Raw genomic sequence first — 21868 nt, 5'->3', positions numbered from 1 at the left:
CCCGAAACGTCGATTTTCCTGCCCTCGGATGCTGCCTGACCTGCTGTGCTCTTCCAGCACCACTCTGATCTAGACTCTGGTTTCCAGCCTCTGCAGTCATTGTTATTACCTACTTGAACTGTTGAGTTTGATCCCTCGTTCTTGACCCTTTACTCTTGACCCCTCAATCGACCCTTGCATTTGACCATTCACTCAACCCGTTCCTGCCACCCACCCCCCACCTCTCTCTCTTTCTCTCTCTCGCTCTATCGCCCTGCCCCTCTTTCTCCTCACCTCCCAATCTGCAATGCCCCCTCCCCACCTCCTCCTTCCTCCTCCTTCCTCCCCCTCTCCCCCCACCCTCCATACCTTCCCTCACCCTCTTCCCCCCACCCTCCATACCTTCCCTCCCCCCTCCCCCCCCACTGGCCATACCTTCCCTTCCCCCCTCTCCCCCCCCCCCCCACTGGCCATACCTTCCCTTCCCCCCTCTCCCCCCCCCCCCCCCCCCCACTGGCCATACCTTCCCTTCCCCCCTCTCCCCCCCCCCCCCCCCCCACTGGCCATACCTTCCCTTCCCTCCTCCCCCCCCCCACTGGCCATACCTTCCCTCCCCCCCTCTCCCCCCTGTCCTCAGTTACCCGCGGCTGCAGGAGCAAGATGGTCGTCAGCCAGGACAAGATGGAAAACAGCACGTTGACATAGAGGCACAAATGTAGAACTGGGCTGGCCGTAAAGTCATCCCCTGGTCAGAGGAGAAAGGGACAGAGACACATGTTAAAGTTCAGTTCACCTCAGCATCACTTCGGCCTCAGCTCCTTGGTGCAGGGACCGTCACTTGGGCCTCAGCTCCTTGGTGCAGGGACCGTCACTTGGGCCTACTCAAGTCTCTCAGTGGCCATTTTAAGAACGTAGAAGACAAAACGCTACAGGCCCTTCGGCCCTCGATGTTGTGCCGGCCTTTTATCCTCCTCTGAGCTCAGACTAACCCGCATACCTGTGGGAAACAATTTGCTGACCCACTGTAGGCCCGCAGAAGCAAATTGGCCAAATTGTAACAGGACACCCAGAATTCCCGACCAGCTCACAAACTGGGTCAGACGGCACGCAGACAATTGGATACATGTTAAGCTCCCATAGACATAGTTAAAAATCACTCAACACCAGGTTATAGTCCAACAGGTTTAATTGGAAGCACTAGCTTTCGGAGTGACGCTCCTTCACCAGATGATTGTGTCTTCATCAGGTGACACAATCACCTGATGAAAGAGCGACACTCCGAAAGCTAGTGCTTCCAATTAAACCTGTTGGACTATAACCTGGTGTTGAGTGATTTATAACTTTGTACACCCCAGTCCAACACCGGCACCTCCAAATCATTTGCAGTGTGATGTAACTGAAATTATACATTGAAAAATTGATTGTCTGTTAAGCCTCTCGTCTGTTAGAATATAGTGATAGTTTCACTTCTTTCACGTGTAAATCACAAAACCCTTTTTGTTAAAAAGTTGCATTCTCGGGTTAGCTGTTAACAGTGGGGATAGCTATGGACATGACAGAGATCTCAAAGCCCTAAGGGCAGTTTCACAACCCATTAACAGCAAAGTCCCACAAAGAGCAGGTTATACAGACAGGCATCTCACCCACTTCACACAAGACTTTAACGCCTACTTGGGAAGATGAATGGAACCATACAGGCATACGATGTTTTAGCTTTTATAAATAGAGGGATTGAGTTCCGGAACCATGAGGTTATGCTGCAGCTGTACAAAACTCTGGTGCGGGCGCACTTGGAGTATTGTGTACAGTTCTGGTCACCGCATTATAGGGAGGATGGGGAAGCTTTGGAAAGGGTGCAGAGGAGATTTACCAGGATGTTGCCTGGTCTGGAGGGAAGGTCTTACGAGGAAAGGCTGAGGGACTTGAGGCTGTTCTCGTTAGAGAGGAGAAGGTTGAGAGGTGACTTAATAGAGACATACAAGATAATCCGAGGGTTAGATAGGGTGGACAGGGAGAGCCTTTTTCCAAGTATGGTGACGGTGAGCACGAGGGGGCATAGCTTTAAACTGAGGGGTGATGGATATAGGACAGATGTCAGAGGGGGTTTCCTTACTCAGAGAGTAGTAAGGGTATGGAATGCTTTGCCTGCAGTGGTAGTAGATTCGCCAACTTTAAGTACATTTAAGTCGTCATTGAACAGGCATATGGATGTACAGGGAATAGTGTAGGTTAGATGGGGTTCAGATTGGTGTGACAGGTCGGCGCAACATCGAGGGCTGAAGGGCCTGTACTGCGCTGTAATGTTCTATGTTCTATTGGGCAAATTTCTCCGACAATACCCTTGATTGCACTGTCATCCATGCGTCTATCCAAGAGTCACTTGAATGTCCCTGAAATATCTGACTCTATTCCCATTGTTGACAGCGCATTCCACACTCTCTGTGTAAAGAACCTACCTCTGACATCTCCCCTAAACCTTCCGCCAATTACCTTAAAATCATGCCCCCCTCATGACAGCCATTCTCACCCTGGGGAAAAATCTCTGTCTATCTACTCTATGTCTTTCAACATCGTATAGACCTTTATCAAGTCATCTCTCTCCCTTCATCATTCCAATGAGAAAAGCCCTAGCTCCCTCAACATTTCTCCATAAGACACACCCTCCAGTCCAGGCAGCATCCTGGTAAATCTCCTCTGTCCCCTCTCTAAAGCTTCCACATTCTTCCTATAATGTGATGACCAGAACTGAACATAATATTCCAAGTGTGGTCTAAGCAGGGCTCTATAGAGCTGCAGCATAACCTCACGGCTCCTAAACGCAATCCCCCTGTTAATGAAAGCCAACACAATATATTCCTTCTGAACAGCCCTATCATCTTGGGTAGTAACTTTCAGGGATCTATTGACATGGACCCCAAGATCCCTCTGTTCCTCCACACTGCCAGGAATCCTGTTTTTAATCCTGTATTCTGCATTCAAATCCCACCTTCCAAAGTGAATCACTTCACACTTTTTCCAGGTTAAACTCCACCTGCCCCTTCTCAGCCCAGCTCTGCATCCTGTCAATGTCCCATTGCAACCTACAACAGCCCTCCACACTATCCACAACTCCACCAACCTTCGTGTCATCAGCAAACTTACTAACCCACCCTTCCATTTCCTCAACTAAGTCATTTATAAAAATCACAACAGCACTGATCCCAGTGGAACACCACTGGTCACCGAGCTCCAGGCTGAATACTTTCCATCTACCACCAACATCTGTTATAGAGTCATAGAGGTTACAGCGTGGAAACAAACCCTTCGGTCCAACCCGTCCATGCCAATCTAGTCCCACCTGTCAGCACCCGGTCCATATCCCTCCAAACCCTTCCTATTCATATCCCCATCCAAATGCCTCTTAAATGTTCCAATTGTACCAGCCTCCACCACTTCCTCTGGCAGCTCATTCCATACACGTACCACCCTCTGCGTGAAAAGGTTGCCCCTTAGGTCTCTTTTATATCTTTCCCCTCTCACCCTAAACCTATGTCCCTCTAGTTCTGGACTCCCCCACCCCAGGGAAAAGACTTTGTCTATTTATCCTATCCACGCCCCTCATAATTTTATAAACATCTTTAAGGTCACCCCTCAGCCTCCGATGCTCCAGGGAAAACAGCCCCAGCCTGTTCAGCCTCTCCCTGTAGCTCAGACCCTCCAACCCTGGCAACATCCTTGTAAATCTTTTCTGAACCCTTTCAAGTTTCACAACATCTTTCCGATAGGAAGGAGACCAGAATTGCACGCAATATTCCAACAGTGGCCTAACCAATGTCCTGTACAGCCGCAACATGACCTCCCAACTCCTGTACTCAGTACTCTGACCAATAAAGGAAAGCATACCAAACGCTGCCTTCACTATCCTATCTACCTGCGACTCCACTTTCAAGGAGCTATGACCCTGCACTCCAAGGTCTCTTTGAACCAGATTGGAACTAATGTCCATGGGGGTGTTTTTGCTAACGCTGTTGGGGAGGGGGTTTTAAACTAATGTGGCAGGGGGCTGAAGAGGAAACAAGTGGGCAGCGAGGTGGAGACTGGAGACTGTAAGAATTATGAAGATAGCATTAATAAAGGGACAAGTAGGCAGAGAGCAGGTGAGTGCAAAGGAACTAGTGGCCTGAAATGCATCTACTTTACTGCAATGAGTATAGTGTGTAAGGCAGATAGACTTAGGGCTTGGATTGGTGCCTGGGAGTATGACATTATTGCAATCACAGAGACTTGGTTGAAGGAAGGGCATGATGATCGGCAACTAAATGTTCCAGGATATAGACGCTTCAGACAGGACAGGGAGGGAAGTAAAAGGAGGGGGGTGGAGTTGCATTGCTGGTCAGGGGTGATATCACGGCTGTGCTGAAGGAGGACACTATGGAGGGCTTGGGTAGTGAGGCATTATGGGTGGAGCTGAGAAATAAGAAGGGTGCAGTTACATTGTTGGGGCTGTATTACAGACCTCCCAACAGTGAGCGTGAGGTAGACGAACCAATAGGTAAATAGATTATGGAAAGATGTAGAGGCAACAGGGTAGTGGTGATGGGAGGTTTTAATTTTCCCAACATTGACTGGGATACACTTAGTGTCAGAGGTCTGGATGGGGTAGAATGTGTAAGAAGCGGCCAGGAGAGTTTTCTAGAGCAGTATGTCAATAGTCTAATGAGGGAAGGGGCCATATTGGACCTGGTACTGGGGAACGAGCCAGGCCAGGGGGTAGAAGTTGCGGTGGGGGATTTCTTTGGGAACAGTGATCACAATTCTGTAAGTTTTAGATACTTGTAGACAAAGAAGAGGGCGGTCCTAAGGGAAGAGTACTAAACTGGGCCAGAGCCAATTATATCAAAATTAGGCAGGAGCTGGGAATTGTGGATTGGACACAGCTACTTGAAGGGAAGTCCACATTTGAGATGTGGGAGGCTTTCAAAGATAATGCAGGGTAGACATGTCCCATTGAAGGCAAGGGATAGGAAGGGCAAGATTGGTGAACCGTGGATGACAGGAGAAATTGTACGACCAGCCAAGAGGAAAAGGGAAGTGCACATAAGGTCCAGGCAGCTAAGAACAGAACGGGCCCTGGAGGAATATCAGGAGAGTGGGACCATTCTTAAATGAGGAATCAAGCGGGCTAAAAGGGGTCATGAAATAGCTTTAGCAAGCAGAATTAAGGAGAATCCCAAAGCATTTTATTCTTGTCTAAGAAGCAAGTGGGTAACTAGAGAAAGGATTGGTCCACTAAAGGACAATGAAGGAAGGCTGAGAGAATGGGTGAGATTCTGAATGATTACTTTGCATCAGTGTTCACTGAGGAGAGGGACACGATGAATGTTGAGATTAGAGATAGAAGTTTGATTAGTCTGGATCACGTTGGCATAAGTCAGGAAGATGTGTTGGGGTAGGCTAGAGGTTGTTAAGGTGGACAAATCCCCAGGACCAGATGGGATCTATCCCAGGTTGCTGAGGGAGACTAGAGAGGAAATAGCTGGGGCCCTGACAGATATCTTTGTGGCATCCTTAAATACAGGTGAGGTGCCGGAGGACTGGAAGGTTGCTCATGTTGTCCCCCTGTACAAGAAGGGTAGTAGGGATATTCCTGGTAACGACAGACCAGTGAGCCTGACGTCAGTGGTGGGGAAGTTACTGGAGAAGGTACTGAGGGATAGAATCTATTAATATTTGGAAGAGAATGGGCTTAACAGTGATAAGCAACACGGTTTTGTGTGGGGGGGATCATGCCTTACCAACTTAATAGAGGTCTTTGAGGAAGTGACCAAGTTGTTAGTTGAAGGAAGGGCTGTTGATGTCATATACATGTACATTAGTAAGGCGTTTGATAAGGTTCCCCATGGTTGACTAATGGAGAAAGTGAAGTCACATGGTGTGCAGGGTGTTCTCGCTAGGTGGATAAAGACCTGGTTCAGCAACAGGAGACAGAGAGTAGTAGTTGAAGGGAGTGTCTCAAAATGGAGAAAGGTGACCAGTGGTGTTCCACAGGGGTCAGTGTTGGGGCCACTGCTGTTTGTGATCTAGAAGAGGGCACTGTTGGTATGATCAGCAAGTTTGCAGATGACACGCAGATTGGTGGAGTAGCAGAAAGCATAAGGGACTGTCAGAGAATACAGGAGGATATAGATAGACTGGAGAGTTGGGCAGAGAAGTGGCAGATGCAGTTCAATCCAGGCAAATGTGAGGTGATGCATTTTGGGAAGTTTAATTCTAGAGTGAACTATACTGTGAACGGAAGAGCCTTGGGAAAAGTTGATGGGCAGAGAGATCTGGGAGTTCAGGTCCATTGTATCCTGAAGGTTGGTGCACAGGTGGATAGAGTGGTCAAGAAGGCACATGGTATGCTTGCCTTCATCGGACGGGGTATTGAGTATAAGAGGTGTGGGGTCATGTTAAAATTGTACAAGACATTGGTTCGGCCTCATTTAGAATACGGTGTACAGTTCTGGGCGCCACATTACCAAAAGGATGTGGATGCTTTAGAGAGGGTGCAGAGAAGGTTTACGGGGAAGTTAGGAGAAAGTGAGGACAGCAGACGCTGGAGATCAGAGCTGAAAATGTGTTGCTGGAAAAGTGCAGCAGGTCAGGAAGCATCCAAGGAGCAGGATTCCTGAAGAAGGACTTATGCCCGAAACGTTGATTCTCCTGCTCCTTGGATGCTGCCTGACTTACGAGGATGTTGCCTGGTATGGAAGGTGCTGGCTATGAAGTGAGGTTGAGTAGGTTAGGTTTATTTTCATTAGAAAAAAGGAGATTGAGGGAGGACCTGATTGAGGTTTACAAAATCATGAAGGGTATAGACAGGGTGGATAGAGACAAGCTTTTCCCCAGGGTGAGGGATTCAGTAACGAGAGGTCATGCTTTCAAGGTGAGAGGTGGAAAGTTTAAGGGGGATACACGCAGCAAGTACTTCACACACAGAGGGTGGTGGGCATTTGGAATGCGTTGCCAGCAGAGGTGGTAGAGACAGGTACGGGAGATTCATTTAAGATGTGTCTGGACAGATGCAGGAGTCGGTGGGGAGCAGAGGGATACAGGTGCTCAGAAATTGGGCGATGGACTTGGATCAGCGTGGATGCTCTAGAATTAGACTTCCCAAAATGCATCATCTCACATTTGCCTGGATTGAACTCCATCTGCCCATTCTCCATCCAACTCTCCAGTCTATCTATATCCTCCTGTATTCTTTGACATCCGCAAAGACCGTTCCCTCCGTGACTACCTGGTCAGGTCCACGCCCCCCCTATGACCCACCCTCCCATCCTGGCACCTTCCCCTGCCACCGCAGGAACTGTAAAACCTGTGCCCACACCTCCTCCCTCACCTCTATCCAAGGCCCTAAAGGAGCCTTCCACATCCATCAAAGGTTTACCTGCACATCCACCAATATCATTTATTGTATCCGTTGCTCCCGATGTGGTCTCCTCTACATTGGGGAGACTGGGTGCCTCCAAGCAGAGCGCTTTAGGGAACATCTCCGGGACACCCGCACCAATCAACCACACCGCCCTGTGGCCCAACATTTCAACTCCCCCTCCCACTCTGCCGAGGATATGGAGGTCCTGGGCCTCCTTCACCGCCGCTCCCTCACCACCAGACGCCTGGAGGAAGAATGCCTCATCTTCCACCTCAGAACACTTCAACCCCAGGGCATCAATGTGGACTTCAACAGTTTCCTAATTGCCCCTTGTTGAAACTTTATTGCTGGAACAGCACAGCAGGTCAGGCAGCATCCAGGGAACAGGAGATTCGACGTTTCGGGCACAGGCCCTTCTTCAGGAATGAGCAGAGAGTGTTCAGCAGGAGAAGATAAAAGGTAGGGAGGAGGGACTTGGAGGAGGGGCGTTGGAAATGTGATAGGTGGAAAGAGGTCAAGGTGAGGGTGATAGGTCGGAGTAGGGTGGAGGCGGAGAGGTCAAGAAGAAGACTGCAGGTCAGGAAGGCGGTGCCGGGCTGGAGGGATCCGGCTGAGACAAGGTGGGGGGAGGGGGGATGAAGAAACTGGTGAAGTCCAAGTTCATCCCCTGCGGTTGGAGGGTTCCCAGTCGGAAGATAAGACGCTCCTCCTCCGACCGTCGCGTTGTTGTGGTTTGGCGGTGGATGAGTCCAATGACCTGCATATCCTCGGTGGAGTGGGAGGGGGAGTTGAAATGCTGTGCCACAGGTTGGTTGGGTTGGTTCGTCCGGGTGGCCCAGAGGTGCTCTCTGAATCGCTCCGCAAGTAGGCGGCCTGTCTCCCCAATATAGAGGAGGCCACACCGGCTGCAGCGGATGCAGTAGATGATGTGGGTGGAGGTGCAGGTGAATCTGTGGCGGATATGGAAGTTTCCTTTGGGGCCTTGGAGAGAAGTGAGGGGGGAGGTGTGGGCGCAAGTGTTGCACCTCCTGCGGTTGCAAGGGAAGGTGCCGGGAGTGGAGGTTGGGTCGGTGGGGGGTGTGGATCTGACAAGGGAGTCGCGGAGGGAGTGATCTCTACGGAAAGCTGATAGGGGAGGGGAGGGAAATATATCCTTGGTGCTGGGGTCTGTTTGGAGGTGGCGGAAGTGACGGCGGATGGTACGATGTATATGGAGGTTGGTGGGGTGGTCGGTGAGGACCAGTGGGGTTCTGTCCTGGTGGCGGTTGGAGGGGCGGGGCTCAAGGGCGGAGGAGTGGGAAGTGGAGGAGATGCGGTGGAGGGCACCGTCGATCACGTCGGGGGGGAAATTGCGGTCCTTGAAGAAGGAGGCCATCTGGGTTGTACGTATTTTGAACTGGTCCTCCTGGGAGCAGATGCGGCGGAGACGAAGGAATTGGGAGAATGGGATGGCGTTTTTACAGGGGGCAGGATGGGAGGAGGTGTAGTCCAGGTAGCTGTGGGAGTCGGTAGGTTTGTAGTAGATGTCCGTGTTGATTCGGTCGCCTGAGATAGAAACAGAAAGGTCTAGGAAGGGGAGGGAGGAGTCCGAGACTGTCCAGGTGAATTTGAGGTCGGGGTGGAAGGTGTTGGTGAAGTGGATGAATTGTTCAATCTCCTCGTGGGAGCACGAGGCGGCGCTGATATAGTCATCGATGTAGCGGAGGAAAAGGTGGGGGGTGGGGCCAGTGTAGTTGCGGAAGATGGATTGTTCCACATACCCTACGAAGAGGCAGGCATAGCTGGGGCCCATGCGGGTGCCCATGGCTACTCCTTTTGTTTTAATTGCCCCTTGCCCCACCTCACCCTACTTCCAAACTTCCAGATCAGCACTGTCCCCATGACTTGTCCGGACTTGTCCTACCTGCCTATCTCCCTTCCCACCGATCCACTCCACCCTCTCCTCCCTGACCTATCACCTCCATCCCCACCCCCATTCACCCATTGTACTCTTTACTACATTCTCCCCACCCCCACCCCCCTCATTTATCTCTCCACCCTGCAGGCTCTCTGCCTCTATTCCTGATGAAGGGCTTTTGCCTGAAACGTCGATTTTCCTGCTCCTCGGATGCTGCCTGACCTGCCGTGCCCTTCCAGCTTCACTCTGATCTAGACAGTGGATTTGGATTGGCATATGCTTGGAGGGCTGAAGGGCCTGTTCCTGAGCTGTAAATTCTCTTTGTTCTTTGTTCTATATCACTCTGAACCCTTCCTATTCATATATCCCTCCAGATGACTTTTGAACATTGCCATTGTACCAGTCTCCACCACTTGGAAAGGATTATAAGAGATAAGATTTATAATCATCGAGCAAGCAACAATGTGATTGCCGATAGTCAACATGGCTTTGTCAAGGGCAGGTCGTGTCTCACAAACGTCACTGAGTTTTTTGAGAAGGTGACCAAGCATGTAGATGAGGGTAGGGCAGTTGACATGGTATACATGGACTTCAGTAAAGCCTTTGATAAGGTTCCACATGGTAGGCTGTTGGAGAAAATGCAGAGGCATGGGATTGAGGGTGATTTAGCAGTTTGGATTAGAAACTGGCTTTCCGAAAGAAGGCAGCGAGTGGAGGTTGATGGAAAATACTCAGCCTGGAGTCCGGTTACTAGTGGTGTGCCACAAGGGTCTGTCTTGGGACCACTGCTGTTTGTCATTTTTATAAATGACTTAGACGCAGGCATAGGTGGATGGATTAGTAAGTTTGCAGATGACACTAAAGTCGGTGGAGTAGTGGACAGTGTGGAAGAATGTTACAGGTTGCAGGGGGACTTGGATAAACTGCAGAATTGGGCTGAGAGGTGGCAAATGGAGTTCAATGCAGCTAAATGTGAGGTGATGCACTTTGGGGAGAATAACAGGAAGGCAGAGTACTGGGTCAATGGAAAGATTCTCGATAGTGTGGGTGTGCAGAGGGATCTTGGAGTCCCATGTACATAGATCCCTGAAAGTTGCCACCCAGGTGGATAGTGCGGGTAAGGAGGCATACGGTGGGCTGGGTTTCATTGGGGGAGGGATTGAGTTCCGGAGTCGCAATATCACGCTGCGACTTTACAAAACACTAGTGCGGCCACACTTGGAATATTGTGTACAGTTCAGGTCGCCCCATTACAGGAAGGATGTGGAAGCATTGGAAAAGGTGCAGAGGAGATTTACCAGGATGTTGCCTGGTCTGGAGGGAAGGTCTTATGAGGAAAGGCTGAGAGACTTGGGTCTGTTCCCATTGGAGAGAGGAAGGCTAAGGGGGGATTTGATAGAGACATACACGATGATCAGAGGATTAGATAGGGTAGACAGGGAAAGTCTTTTTCCTAGGATGATGATGTCAGTGTGTACGAGGGGGTATAACTACAAATTGAGGGGTGATAGATTTAAGACAGATGTCAGAGGCAGGTTCTTTACTCAGAGAGTGGTAAGGGTGTGGAATGCCCTACCTGCTAATGTAGTTAACTCAGCCCATTAGGGAGGTTTAAACAATCCTTGGATAAGCACATGGATGATTTTGGGATAGTGTAGGGGGATGAGCTGAGAATAGTTCACAGGTCGGTGCAACATTGAAGGCCGAAGGGCCTGTTCTGTGCTGGATTGTTCTATGTTCTATGATTTTATAAAGCTCTATAATGTCACCCCTCAGCTTCTCATGCTCCAGGGAAAACAGCGCCAGCCTATTCAGCCTCTCCCTAAAGCTCAAACCCTCCAGACTCAGTAACATCCTTGTTAATCTCTTTTGGCACCCCGTTCCAGTTTAATAATGTTCCTCCTGTAGGGGGGGGGCGACCACAGTGGTATGCTGTGCTCCGAATGTAGCCTTACCAAGGGCCTTTACAGCTGCAACATGACATCGCAACTCCTCTGCTCAATGTTCTGACCAATGAAGGCACGTTTGCCAAGCACCTCACCATCCCATCTACCTGGGACACCACTTCCAAGGAACTATGCACCTGTACCCCGCGGTCTCTCTCATCATTGACACTCCTCAGGGCCCTACCATTAACTGCGTTAGATCAGTCCTGGTTTGTCTGATCAAAATGCATCACTCTGCAGTTATCTGAATTGAATGGGACAGCAGGGTGGCTCAGTGGTTAGCACGGCTGCCTCTCAGCACCAGGGTCCCAGGTTCGATTCCAGCCTCGGGGCGACTGTCTGTGTGGAGTTTACACATTCTCCCCCGTGTCTGCGTGGGTTTCCTCCCACAGTCCAAAAATGTGTGCCAGTTAGGTGAATTGGCCATGCTAAATTGCCCACAATGTTCAGGGATGTGTAGGTTAGGTGCGTTAGTCAGGGGGAAATGTAAGGTAGGAGGGGAATGGGTCTGGGTGGGATGGTGTTGGGAGGTTCGGTGTGGACTTGCTGGGCCAAAGAGCCTGTTCCCACACTGTAGGGATTCTAATTCACAAGATAAAATTCCATCTGCCGTTCCTCGGCCCACTGACCCAGTTGATCAAGATCCTGTTGTATTCTGAGATAACAAAGAACAAAGAGAATTTACAGCCCAGGAACAGGCCCTTCGGCCCCTCCAAGCCTGAGCCGATCCAAATCCACTGTCTAAACCTGTCGGTCAATTCCTAAGCATCTGTATCCCTCTGCCCCCCCACCTACTCCTGCATCCGTCCCGACACATCTTAAATGAATGTACTGTGCCTACCTCTGCTGGCAACGCGTTCCAGACACCCACTACCCTCTGTGTGTGAGGCACTCACCGCGTGTATCCCCCTTAAACTTTCCACCTCTCACCTTGAAAGTGTGACCTCTCGCAGGTCGATAGGATAGTGAAGAAGGCGTTTGGTATGCTTTCCTTTCTTGGTCAGAGTATTGAGTACAGGAGTTGGGAGGTCATGTTGAGGCTGTACAGGACATTGGTTAGGCCACTGTTGGAATATTGCATGTAATTCTGGTCTCCTTCCTATCGGAAAGATGTTGTGAAACCTGAAAGGGTTCAGAAAAGATTTACAAGGATGTTGCCAGGGTTGGAGGGTTTGAGCTACAGGGAGAGGCTGAACAGGCTGGGCCTGTTTTCCCTGGAGCGTCGGAGGCTGAGGGGTGACCTTATAGAGATTTATAAAATTATGAGGGGCATGGATAGGGTTAATAGGCAAAATCTTTTCCCTGGGGTCGGGGAGTCCAGAACTAGAGGGGCATAGGTTTAGGATGAGAGGGGAAAGATATAAAAGAGACCTAAGAGGCAACTTTTCCCCCCAGAGGGTGGTACGTGTATGGAATGAGCTGCCAGAGGATGTGGTGGAGGCTGGTACAATTACAACATTTAAGAGGCATTTGGAGGAGTATATGAACAGGAAGGGTTTGGAGGGATATGGGCCGGGTGCTGGCAGGTGGGACTAGATTGGGTTGGGATATCTGGGTCGGCATGGACGGGTTTCCCTGCTGTACATCTCCATGACTCTATAACTCCATTGAATCCCTCACCCTGGGGAAAAGCTGGTCTCTATCTACCCTGCCTATACCCTTCATGACTTTATAAACCTCATAAACTAAAAGTGAGTGCACACAGCAAGTGGGAAAACTGGCTAAACACCAAAGCTACAATCCAGGATCAGAATTGGAATAACTTTCGCTCGCACAGCAGAGACACCCAAACAACCCAAAAGCCGCCAGGTCTCTGCAGAGATTTGTTATTAAAGGGAGAAGATAAAGTCAGTGGCCCTTGGTCTGAAACAACAAAACGAACAAGCGCCTGCTCTCCCCAGGGCGCTGCCATCTTTGATGCTGGCAGATCCTTACCTGGTTGGAAGGGGAGTTGGTCAGCGTCAATGACATCCTCGAAGGCCCGGATACGCTTACGCAGTTTATCGGCGATCACCTGCTCCTCCATCACGGGCCGCCTGACGGCAGGGGGCGGGCTCTGTTACCAGGGGTCAACCGGTCAGGGGTGGACTCTGTTACCGGGGTCACAACGGTCAGGGGGTGTGGTCTGTTACCAGGGGTCACAACGGTCAGGGGGCGGGCTCTGTTACCAGGGGCGGTCACAATGGTCAGGGGTCAGGATCTGTTACCAGGGGTCACAATGGTCAGGGGGTGTGGTCTATTACCGGGGTTACAACAGTCAGGAGGCGGGCCCTGTTACCAGGGGGGTCACAATGGTCAGGGGTCAGGATCTGTTACCAGGGGTCACAATGGTCAGGGGGTGTGGTCTATTACCGGGGTTACAACGGTCAGGAGGCGGGCCCTGTTACCAGGGGTCACAATGGTCAGGGGCAGGCTCTGTTACCAGGGGGTTACAAAGGTCAGGGGGGCGGGGTCTGTTACCGGGGGTCACAACGGTCAGAGGGTGTGGTCTGTTACCGGCGTGACAATGGTCAGGGGCGGGGTCTGTTACCAGGGGGTCACAACGGTCAGGGGGCAGGGTCTCTTATTGGGCTCACAAGGGTCAGGGGGCAGGGTCTGTTGCCAGGGATACCAGAAGTCACAATGGCCGGGGGCAGGGTTGTTACCGGGGATTCCAGGGGTCAGAACTATCTGGAGCGAGGTCTGTTTCTTGGATCACAACGGACACAAAGGTTAGGGTTCGGGGTCTGTTACTGAGGACACTGAGGTCATAGGGATGTCTCTGTTGCTAGGAAGATTGGGGTCACAAAGATCAGGGGTGGGGCCGGTTTCCAGGGACACCAGGGTCACAAAGGTCAGGGGTTAGAGTCTGTGACTGGGGACACAGGATCACAAAGGTCAAGGGTTAGAGTCTGTGACTGGGGACACAGGGGCCACAAAGGTCAAGGGTTAGAGTCTGTGACTGGGGACGCAGGGGCCACAAAGGTCAAGGGTTAGAGTCTGTGACTGGGGGCACCAGGATCACAAAGGTCAAGGGTTAGAGTCTGTGACTGGGGACGCTGGGGCCACAAAGGTCAAGGGTTAGAGTCTGTGACTGGGGGCACCAGGATCACAAAGGTCAAGGGTTAGAGTCTGTGACTGGGGACACAGGGGTCACAAAGGTCAGGTGGGGTAAGGGTCACAAAGGAGGGGACCTGGAGGAGGGGAGAGGAGTCTGCTCATTATTTCTCCACTGCACAGATCCGGGCTGTCAGGGCAAGGACGTTAATGTGGACATAGGATTGACCAACTCACAGAACAGATCCTGGCCATAAGGGGTGTGGCGTGAGGCATTTTCGGGATGGGACACTGTATCTAGTGGAGGGCCACAGGGATCAGTGCTGGCGCCACAGCTATCAGAGTCAGAGAGATGTACAGCATGGGACGAGGCCGTTCAGTCCAACCCGTCCATGCTGACCCAGATATCCCAACCCAATCTAGTCCCACCTGCCAGCCCCCGGTCCATATCCCTCCAAACCCTTCCTATTCATACACCCGTCCAAATGCCTCTCAAATGTTGTAATTGTACCAGCCTCCACCACTTCCTCTGGCAGCTCATTCCATACACATACCACCCTCTGGGTGAAAAAGTTGCCCCTCAGGTCTCTTTTATATCTTTCCCCTCTCACCTAAACCTATGCCCTCTAGTTCTGGACTCCCCCACCCCAGGGAAAAAGACTTTGTCTATTTATCCTATCCATGCCCCTCATAATTTTATAAAGGTCACCCTCCAGCCTCCGACGCTCCAGGGAAAACAGCTCCAGCCTGTTCAGCCTCTCTCTGTAGCTCAGATCCTCCAACCCTGGCAACATCCTTGTAAATCTTTTCTGAACCCTTTCAAGTTCCACAACATCTTTCCGATAGGAAGGAGACCAGAATTGCACGCAATATTCCAACAGTAGCCAAACCAATGTCCTGTACAGCCGCAACATGACCTTCCAACTCCTGTACTCAATACTCTGACCAATAAAGGAAAGCATACCAAACACCTTCACTATCCTATCTACCTGCAACTCCACTATCAAGGAGCTATGAACCTGCACTCCAAGGTCTCTTTGTTCAGCAACACTCCCCAGGACCTCACCATTAAGTGTATAAGTCCTGCTAAGATTTGCTTTCCCAAAATGTAGCACCTCACGTTTATCTAGATTAGATTAGGTTAGATTCCATACAGTGTGGAAACAGGCCCTTCGGCCCAACAAGTCCACACCGACCCTCCGAAGTGTAACCCACCCAGACACATTTCCACTGACTAACCTATGGGCAATTCAGCATGGCCAATTCACCCTAACCTGCACATCTTTGGAATGTGGGAGGAAACCGGAGCACCCGGAGGAAACCCACGCAGACACTGGGAGAATGTGCGAACTCTGCACAGATAGTCGCCCGAGGCTGGAATCGAACCTGGGACCTTGGTGCTGTGAGGCAGCAGTGCTAACCACTCCATCTGCCACTTCTCAGCCCATTGGCCCATCTGACCAAGATCCCGTTGTAATCTGAGGTAACCCTCTTCGCTGTCCCACTACACCTCCAATTTTGGTGTCATCTGCAACTTACTATCTATACCTCCTGTGTTCACATCCAAATCATTTATGTAAATGACAAAAAGTAGAGGGCCCAGCACCGATCCATGTGGCACTCCACTGGTCACAGGCCTCCAGTCTGAAAAACAACCCTCCACCACCACCCTCTGTCTTCTACCTTTGAGCCAGTTCTGTATCCAAACGGCTACTTCTCCCTGTATTCCGTGAGATCTAACCTTGCTAACCAGTCTCCCATGGGGAATCTTGTCGAACGCCTTACTGAAGTCCATGTAGATCACATCTACTCCTCTGCCCTCATCAATCTTCTTTGTTACCCCTTCAAAAACTCAATCAAGTTTGTGAGAGATGATTTCCCACGCACAAAGCCATGTTGACTATCCCGAATCAGTCCTTGCCTTTCCAAATACATGTACATCCTGTCCCTCAGGATTCCCTCCAACAACTTGCCCACCACCGAGGTCAGGCTCACTGGTCTGTAGTTCCCTGGCTTGTCTTTACCACCCTTCTTAAACAGTGGCACCACGTTAGTCAACCTCCAGTCTTCCGGCACCTCACCTGTGACTATTGATGATACAAATATCTCAGCAAGAGGCCCAGCAATCACTTCTCTAGCTTCCCACAAAGTTCTCGGGTACACCTGAACAGGTCCTGGGGATTTATCCACCTTTAACCGATTCAAGACATCCAGCACTTCCTCCTCTGTAATCTGGACATTTTGCAAGATGTCACCATCTATTTCCCTACAGTCTATATCTTCGATATACTTTTTCCACAGTAAATACTGATGCAAAATATTCATTTAGTATCTCCCCCATTTTCTGTGGCTCCACACAAAGGCCGCCTTGCTGATCTTTGAGGGGCCCTATTCTCTCCCTAGTTACCCTTTTGTCCTTAATGTATTTGTAAAAACCCTTTGGATTCTCCTTAATTCTATTTGCCAAAGCTATCTCATGTCCCCTTTTTGCCCTCCTGATTTCCCTGTTAAGTATACTCCTACTGCCTTTATACTCTTCTAAGGATTCACTCGATCTAAACTGTCTATACCTGACATATGCTTCCTTCTTTTTCTTAACCAAACCTTCAATTTCTTTAGTCATTCAGCATTCCCTATACCTACCAGCCTTCCCTTTCACCCTGACAGGAATATACTTTCTCTGGATTCTTGTTATCTCATTTCTGAAGGCTTCCCATTTTCCAGCCGTCCCTTTACCTGCGAACATCTGCCTCCAATCAGCTTTCGAAAGTTCTTGCCTAATACCGTCAAAATTGGCCTTTCTCCAATCTAGAACTTCAACTTTTAGATCTGGTCTATCCTTTTCCATCACTTTTTAAATCTAATCGAATTATGGTCGCTGGCCCCAAAGTGCCCCCCAACAGACACCTCAGTCACCTGCCCTGCCTTATTTCTAATCCACAGCACGATCCCTGTTGTAGAATTACAGAAATGTATGTCACAGCCAAGTCCTATTGGCCAGTCTTTCCTGTGACACACCCTGTTCTGTCTCGATCCTCAGGATTTGCCAATGATTGGCCTCTTCCTGTGAAGACACCTCCTTCTCGACACCCTGCCCTATCCCACACCCTGCCCTATCCCACACCCTGCCCTATCCCACACCCTGTCCAATCCCACACCCTGCCCTATCCCACACCCTGCCCTATCCCACACCCTGCCCTATCCCACACCCTGCCCTATCCCACACCCTGCCCTATCCCACACCCTGCCCAATCCCACACTCTGCCCTATCCCACACCCTGCCCTATCCCACACCCTGCCCTATCCCACACCCTGCCCTATCCCACACCCTGCCCTATCCCACACCCTGCCCTATCCCACACCCTGTCCAATCCCACACCCTGCCCTATCCCACACCCTGCCCTATCCCACACCCTGCCCTATCCCACACCCTGCCCTATCCCACACCCTGCCCTATCCCACACTCTGCCCAATGTGCTCTCTCTCCCCCTCCTGCTCTCTCTCATGCGACGAACCCCTTCCCTCCCCTGCTCCAATATGCCCTGTGAAACACTCCCACCCCCACCCCCAACCGTCTCGCACCCTCTCTGCGGAGCAGTTTCACCCTTGGGAACTAAGGAGCAGGGTCACAGTCTAATTGCCCTCTCCCCTTGCGGACTCATAGTTACTGTGCTGGACGACATGGTGAGTACTTGCAGAGACTAACTGGCTTTTTGACTTAGTCCCGTAATGCACAGAAAGATCCCAGTCTGCTTCCATCCTCTGCCATCTACTCAATGAGAAAGATAATTTACACCTCTTCCACTCCACCCTCCTCTGTCAGACAGTGAGAAGTGAACGGAATGACAGGTGGATCCCACTGCACCAGCTGTTCATCCCCCTGTGACGCTGAACCTAAAAATCGGCCTTATTCCCCTTCCCCCAGTCAGAGGAACGGAGCAGCGGGATCCAGAGAGAAAGCAGGAGATAAATTACAGGGAGAGGACGCGAGAAGGGAAGACAGACTGTGCATGAGAGAAATAGGGAGAGGAACATCAGGGGCAGAAAGCAATACAGTGTCAGGCAGATTACAGGAGAAATAGGAGTAAAACATAGAACATAGAACATTACAGAGCAGCACAGGCCCTTCGGCCCTCGATGTTGCACCGACCTGTCACACCAATCTGAAGCCCATCTAACCTACACTATTCTATGGACATCCATTTGCTTGTCCAATGACAACTTAAATGTACTTAAAGTTGGCCAATCTACATACGCTGCAGGCAAAGCATTCCTTACCCTCACTACTCTCTGAGTAAAGAAACTCCCTCTGACATCTGTCCTATATCTATCACCCCTCAATTTAAAGCTATGCCCCCTCGTGCTCACCATCACCATTCTTGGAAAACCTGTCCATACCTGTCCACCCTATCTAACCCTCTGATTATCTTATATGTCTCTATTAAGTCACCTCTCAACTTTCTTCTCTCTAACAAAAGCAGCCTCAAGTCCCCCAGTAATGGCAAAGCAAAGTCAGGGAGAGAAAGTGAGAATGGCAGACAGAGGGAAAGAGAGAAATCCCAGGTATAGTAACAGGACAGACAAAGAGAGAGAGAGAGAGAGAGTAATCGAGGAGGGGCAAAGCAGAGGGAGAGAGATGCAACAACAGAGAGCTAGAGATGAAGGAGTGGGGATGCTGTTGTGATGCAGACTGAAGGATCTACGACAGGAACAGCAATATCTCACAGCGCTGAGAGAGAAAGCTGCAGAGAGACATGAGCAAGGATGTTGGGCTGTGAAAGGCTCAACGATGAAGCATTCCTGAAAAATGGTAAGGTGGCAAAAAGGCAGAGAGTTGCCCTCGGTTTTCTTTCAGAAGGTCAAAGTCATCCAATTCTTCTCAATCAAAACTCGCTCTTCAAAATAAGTGGAAAAAGTTGTTGATGTAAAAAGCTATAATTCAGAATCAGGATTACATCCTGGTTTGACCCCACTGTAGACAGACTCACACGACACAACAGACAAACCCGTCTCCGCAGACACCATCTTTTCACATTAAAGCATCTTTCCTGATCAATGATCAGGATCGAATTTGGTGAATTCCCACAACCTCATGGCGATGCTGTTGATGAAGTCGGGCATCCATCACATTCCTGATGAAGGGCTTTTGCCCAAAACCTCGATCCTCCTGCTCCCCGGATGCTGCCTGACCTGCTGTGCTTTTCCAGCACCACACTCTCAACCCTGATCTCCGGGGAATCTGCAGTCCTCACTTTCTCCCTGTTGATGAAATGACAGAAATATATAAAAAAAGGAGCGGGAGTCGGCCATTCGGCCCTTAGAGACTATTCCACCCTTCAATATGATCGTGGCCAATGAAAGGAGCCTGTTCTCCTGGAGCTGCAATCAAATTACTGATGGCCATTGGAAGATTTTTGAAGCAAGACTTTTGGTTCAGCCGGAAATTGATTTGATTCCAAGTTTGTAGGTAGTGGTCACAGTCGAGAGGATACCAGAATCCTGAAATGTGGGAAATCGATGCTGAAACAAGACTGGGCTATGGAAACCTCTTGCAGCTATCCAGCAGAGTTTCTCTTCCTCCTTAAGCACCCCTAATAGATAGAACATAGAACATAGAACATAGAACATAGAACATAGAACATAGAACATAGAACATAGAACATAGAACATAGAACAGTACAGCACAGAACAGGCCCTTCAGCCCACCATGTTGTGCTGACCACTGATCCTCATGTGAGATTAACCTAATGTACGAACCCTCAAATCTCTGTGACGATATGCATGTCCAGCAGTCTCTTAAATATATCCCCAATGACCTCGCTTCCACAACAGCTGCTGGCAACACATTCCATGCTCTCACAACTCTCTGTGTAAAGAACCCGCCTCTGACATCCCCTCTGTACTTTCCACCAACCAGCTTAAAACTATGACCCCTCGTGTTAACAATTACTGCCCTGGGAAAAAGTCTCTGGCTATCGACTCTATCTATGCCTCTCATTATCTTGTACACCTCAATTAGGTCCCCTTTCCTCCTCCTTTTTTCCAATGAAAAATTCCAAGCTCAGTCAACCTCTCCTTATAAGATAAGCCCTCCAGTCCAGGCAGCATCCTGGTAAACCTCCTCTGAACCCTCTCCAAAGCATCCACATCTTTCCTATAATAGGGCGACCAGAACTGGACGCAGTATTCCAAGTGCGGTCTAACCAAAGTTTTATAATGTTTGCAAAACGCAACTAAAACAAATCCAGAAAGGGTTGCGAGGCAACTAACAGCACAGGGGTCCCCATTGGCTTTCCCAAAACCGGGTTTCCCAAAAATTCAGGGTAATAACAGTCTCCAAAATGAAAGGATCGAATCACCAGCCCCTTGCCATCTAGCGGTGTCACAATCGCTGAATCCCACAAGATCAGCACCCTGGGGTTGCTAACAGAACACAACCGACTTACCTGGATGGGTATCTGGAATGCAGGACACGATACGTAACTCTAACAGCAGGACCACTGCTGTTTCTCATTTTTATAAATGACTTAATCGCAGGCATAAGTGGATGGATTAGTAAATTCACAGACGACACTAAAGTCGGTGGACAGTGTGGAAGAATATTACAGGTTGCAGGGGGACTTGGATAAACTGCAGAATTGGGCTGAGAGGTGGCAAATGGAGTTCAATGCAGCTAAATGTGAGGTGATGCACTTTGGGAAGAATAACAGGAAGGCAGAGTACTGGGTCAATGGAAAGATTCTTGGTAGTGTGAGTGTGCAGAGGGATCTTGGGGTCCATTTACATAGATCCCTGAAAGTTGCCACCCAGGTGGATAGTGCTGTTAAGAAGGCATACGGTGTTTAGATTAGATTACATTACAGTGTGGAAATAGGCCCTTCGACCCAACAAGTCCACACCGACCCGCCGAAGCGCAACCCACCCATACCCCTGCATTTACCCCTTACCTAACACTACAGGCAATTTAGCATGGCCAATTCACCTGACCTGCACATCTTTGGACTGTGGGAGGAAACCGGAGCACCCGGAGGAAACCCACGCAGACATGGGGAGAATGTGCAAACTCCACACAGTCAGTCGCCTGAGGCGGGAATTGAACCCGGGTCTCTGGCGCTGTGAGGCAGCAGTGCTAACCACTGTGCCACCGTGCCGCACAACACCCCAATAATGTTGTACCACTTTTTAAGAAAGGTGGGAGAGAGAAAGCAGGAAATTATAGACCAGTCAGTCTGACCTCAGTGGTGGGAAAGATGCTGGAGTCTATTATAAAGGATGAAATTACGACACATCTGGATAGTAGTAACAGGATAGGACAGAGTCAGCATGGATTTATGAAGGGGAAATCATGCTTAACTAATCTTCTGGAATTTTTTGAGGATGTAGCTCTGAAGATGGACAAGGGAGATCCAGTAGATGTGGTGTGTTAGGTTTCATTGGTAGGGGGATTGAGTTCTGGAGCTGCAATATCATGCTGCAAATATACAAAGCACTGGTGCGGCCACACTTGGAATATTGTGTACAGTTCTGGTCCCCATATTTCGGGAAGGATGTGGGAGAGTTGGAAAAGGTGCAGAGGAGATTTACCAGGATGCTGCCTGGTCTGGAGGGAAGGTC

Source organism: Chiloscyllium plagiosum, unplaced genomic scaffold, assembly GCF_037043375.1.
Source record: "Chiloscyllium plagiosum isolate Xiang-an unplaced genomic scaffold, Cpla_swu_hap1 HiC_scaffold_40, whole genome shotgun sequence".
NCBI classification, from domain to species: Eukaryota; Metazoa; Chordata; class Chondrichthyes; order Orectolobiformes; family Hemiscylliidae; genus Chiloscyllium; species Chiloscyllium plagiosum.
The sequence above is the reverse complement of the archived record's forward strand: the minus strand, read 5'-3'. Positions refer to the sequence as shown.